Raw genomic sequence first — 4784 nt, 5'->3', positions numbered from 1 at the left:
GATTGGGGGAAATGGGATCCAGGGGGAGATGAGATCCAGGGAACAAATGGGATCCAAATGGGATCAGGGGAACAAACAGGATCCAGGGAAATCCAGTGGGATCCAGGGGACAAATGGGATCCAAATGGGATCAGGGGAACAAACAGGATCCAGGGAAATCCAGTGGGATCCAGGGGACAAATGGGATCCAAATGGGATCAGGGAAGCAAATGGGATCCAGGGAACAAACAGGATCCAGGGGAAAATGGGATTCAAATGGGATCAGGGAAAAATGAGATCCAGGGGGAAAAACGGCATCCGGGGAAATGGGATCCAAGGGAACAAACGGGATCAAGGGGAACAAAAAGGATTCAGGAAACAAAAGGAATCAGGGAAAAATGGGATCCAGGGGAATCCAGTGGGATCGGGGAAACAAACAGGACCCCAATGGGATCCATGGGAAGAACTGGGATCCAGAAAAACAACTGGGATCCACGGGAACAAACGGGATCCATGGGAATCCAGGATCCAGGGAAACAAACGGGATCCATGGGAACAAAGGGGATCCAAATGGGATCCACGGGAACAAACGGGATCCATGGGAATCCAGGATCCAGGGAAACAATTGGAATCTACGGGAACAAAGGGGATCCAAATGGGATCCACGGGAACAAAGGGGATCCATGGGAACAAAGGGGATCCAAATGGGATCCACGGGAACAAACGGGATCCATGGGAATCCAGGACCCCTGATCCCCCCACTCCAGCCCCTGCAGCCCCCCCCCGGGTCCCCATTCCCGATTTCCCGATGGAATTCCGGGATCCCGGCGCTCACCAGACGTCCTCGGGCCACCCGTACTTGATCAGGTCCTCGTCTGCGGGAACGGGAACGGGGTCAGCCCCAAATCCCGGGATTCCAACCCAAATCCCAGAATTCCCACCCCAAATCCAGGGATTCAAGCCCCAAATCCCAGAATTCCCACCCCAAATCCTGGGATTCCACCCCAAATCCCAGAATTCCCACCCCAAATCCCAGGATTCAAGCCCCAAATCCAGCCCTAAATTCCCAGATTCCAGCCCCAAATCGTGCCACAAATCCCAGAGCTGTAACCCCAAATCCAGCCTGAAAATCCCACCCTAAATCTAGGAATTCCCACCCCAAGTCCAGGACTCCCATCCCAAAATCCCAGAATTCCAATCCCAAATCCTGGGATTCCCACTCCAAATTCCAGGATTCCCATCCCAAAACCAGCCACAAAATTCCCCTCCCAAAAATCCCCGAAATTCTGAAAATAGACCTTGAAATTCCCCCAAAAACTCCTGAAACAATTCCCCAAACAATTCCTGAATTCCCAAAATGGATCCACAAAGTCCTCAAAAAAAATCCCAAATTAATTCCTGCGATTCCCAAAATTTCCCCCCAAAAATTCCCAGAGAATTTCCAAAACTCAAAAAACAATCCCCAGAATTCCCAAAATTCCCAAAAATTCCCAGAATTCCCGGCGGGTCACTCACTCTCGTACTTGTCCTTGCCCATGTAGATGGTGTAGACGGCGGCAGCGGCTGCGGGAAAACCAGGAATGGATTCATGAAAACAGGGAATGGATCCATGGGAAATCCGGGGAAACCCCGGGAATGGATTAATGAAGAATGGGAATGGATCCATGGGAAACCCAGAAGGGATCAATGGAAAACGCTTGGGAATGGGATCCGTGGAAAACCCACAAATAAGTCAATAAAAACTGGAATGGATCCATGGAAAACTTGGGAAAAACCTGGGAGAAACCTGGGAATGGATCCAGGAAAACCAGGAATGGATCCCTAGAAAACACGGGAATGGATCCATGGAAAACCCGGGAATGGATCAATGAAAACTATGGAATGGATCCATGGAAAACTTGGGAAAAACCTGGAGAAACCTGGGAATGGATCCATGGAAAAGCCAGGAATGGATCCATAGAAAACACGGGAATGGATCCATGGAAAACTTGGGAAAAACCTGGGAGAAACCTGGGAATGGATCCAAGGAAAACCCAGGAATGGATCCATAGAAAACACGGGAATGGATCCATGGAAAACCTGGAATGGATCAATGAAAACTATGGAATGGATCCATGGAAAACTCAGGAACTGAACTATGGAGAACCGCAGGAATGGATCCACGAAAAACCCAGAATGGATGTGTGGAAACCTGGGAATGGACCCATGGGAAATCCGGGATTGGATCCATGGAAAACCTGGGAATGGATGAATGAAAACCATGGAATGGATCCATGGAAAACCCAGGAAAAACCCAGGAATAGATCCATGGAAGACCTGGGAATGGATCCATGGAGAACCCAGGAATGGATCCACGGAAACCTGGGGAAAAACTCCAGAATGGACCCATGGAAAACCCGGGATGGATCCATGGGAAACTGGGATTGGATTGATGCAAAACCCGGAATGGATCCCTGGAGAAGTGGGAGTGGATCCATGGAAACCTGGGAAAAAACCGGGAATGGATCCATGGAAAACTCAGGAATGGATTAACGGAAATCAGGAAAGGATCAATGGAAAACCCGGGTATGGATCAGTGGAAAACCAGGGGATGGATCCATGGGAACCCCCATGGAAAACCAGGAATGGATCCATGGAAAACCTGAAATGGATCTATGGAATCTAGAAATGGATCCATGGAAAACTGGGAATGGATCCATGGAAAATCTTGGATCGGATCAATGGAAATTGGGAATGGATCAACGGAAACCGAGGAATGGATCCAAGGAAAACCTGGGAATAACCTGGGAATGGATCCATGGAAAACCCCGGGAGTGGATTAATGGAAAATCTGGAGTGGATCCACAGAAAACCCAGGCATGGATCCACAGAAAACCCGGGAATGGATTAATAGAAAACTCAGGAATGGATCCAGGAAAAACTGGGGAAAAAACCTGGACTGGATCCATGGAAAACGGCAACGGATCCATGGAAAACTCAGGAACAGCCCCATGGAAACCTAGGAATGGATCCATGAAAAACCCAGGACTGAACCCATGGAAAACCCAGGAAAGGATCCATGGGAAACCCAGGAATGGATTAATGGGAAACCTGGGGAAAACCCGGGATTGGATCCATGGAAAACCCAGGAATGGATCAATGAAAAGCATGGAATGGATCCATGGAAACCCGGGAACTGATCCATGGAAAACCTGGGACTGGATCTCTGGAAACTCGGGATTGGATCCTTAGAAACCCCCATGGAAAACGATCCAGGAACGGATCCATGGAAAACTCAGGAAAAAACCCCAAAATCCAGCAGAATTTCTGGATTCCTGGGAATTTTTTCCCCAGGTTTTTTTGGGGAGCCCAAATTCCCTCCCTGGGCTTTTCCAGGGAAATCTGGGAATTCCTGTGGGGTTGGATGCCTGGGAATTCCGGCACATTCCGGCCGGAATTCTCAAAATTCCCAAATTCCTCCCAAAATTGCCAAATTCCACCCTGCTCCTGCCTTTTATTTTGGAATGTTTGCATCAAAAATTCCCAAAATCCCAAAAAATCCTCATGGGAAAGTGGAATTGAAAATAGTCCCGGATTGGGCTGGAAAACGCAGGAAAAATCCAGGAAAAATGAAGGAAAAGTCCTGGAAAATTGCAGGAAAATCCAGGAAAAGTCGGCCCCTGAAATTCGGCCCCAAATTGGGAATTCAAGGAGAATTCCCGGATTTTTTCGGAGCCATTCCGGTTTCCCCCGCGAATTCCCGGTAGGAACATTCCCGGGATTTGTTTTCCCCGCGGGAATTCCGGAACTCGTGGGAAAATCCCGTGGAAAACCCCGCGAAAAGGAGAAATCCCGGGAATTGCGGGGATTCTGGGGGGGATGCGGGAAAAGGGCGGGAATTGGGGAGCAGGGCGGGAATTGCAGCGGGGAATTGGCGGGAAAAGGGGATTGGGGCGGGGATTCCCCGAGAATTCCCGGGAATTCCCTCTCTCACCGTTGGAGGTGAAGTAGAACACCATGGCTGCGGCGGCGCTGATCCCGCTGCTCCCGGCGCTCCCGGTTATCCCGGGTTTATCCGTTTTTCCCGCTTTATCCCGTTTTTATTCCGGTTTTTCCCGGGCCCGTCCCGGGCCTCCGCCGCCTCCTCCGCAGGGAAGGCCCGGCAGGGAAGGGACCGTGCGTAATGACGCCAGAGCGGCGTGCGGAGAATGCGCATGCGCAGAGCAGATTTTGGAGTGCTCGTGTGAATGGGAGAATGGGAGCTGCGCGTGTGCGGGCGGCCATGACACTGTACGGAAATCTCACTGCGCGTGCGCACACTGGCCGCGATGGTATCCATAAACGTCACTGCGCATGCGCCGGACGGCCATGACACTGTACGGAAAACAGAACCGCGTCTGCGAGGGCGGCCATGATACCATACGGAAGATCTCACTGCGCATGCGCAGATCAACCGTACATGCGAATGGCAGCAAGTTGCGCATGCGCAGTGCCTTGGGGGGAATGTCTTTTGTTTTTCCTTTTCTTTCCTTTTTTTTCTCGCCTTGGTTTTTTCCTCTCTTTCCTTCACTGCCTCCTCTTTTCCCCTTTCCTTTTCCTCTTCCCATTTCCCCTTTTCCTTTCCTTCTCTTTTCCTTTTTTCTTTCTCCTTCCCGCTATTTTCACCCCCTTCCCTTTCCCCCTTTTCCTTTTCCTTTTTCTCATCTCATTCCTTGTTTCCTTTCCTTTTTCACCCCTTTCCTCTTCCCCGTCCTTTTCCCTCTCTTCCCCATTTTTTTTTCCTTTTTTTATCCCCGAAAATGGGGGGGATTCAACAATTTGAACCG

The 4784-nt window shown here is 50.1% G+C and overlaps 1 long non-coding RNA gene across 1 annotated transcript; it reads right to left on the bottom strand.

Annotated features, from left to right (window-relative positions):
- Nucleotides 1-812: 812 nt before the first annotated feature.
- LOC128950552 (uncharacterized) lies at nt 813-4123 on the bottom strand. The gene is made up of 3 exons (XR_008484373.1): nt 3953-4123; nt 1495-1542; nt 813-854 (listed from the first exon to the last, which is right to left on the bottom strand). It is a non-coding gene; the product is annotated as an uncharacterized LOC128950552 (long non-coding RNA).
- Between the last annotated feature and the right edge of the window lie 661 nt (nt 4124-4784).

Source organism: Melozone crissalis, unplaced genomic scaffold (assembly GCF_028551555.1).
Source record: "Melozone crissalis strain CALT ecotype California unplaced genomic scaffold, PUWL_Pcris_2 ptg000720l_1, whole genome shotgun sequence".
Classification (NCBI taxonomy): domain Eukaryota; kingdom Metazoa; phylum Chordata; class Aves; order Passeriformes; family Passerellidae; genus Melozone; species Melozone crissalis.
This window is presented reverse-complemented; position numbering and strand designations above follow the sequence as displayed.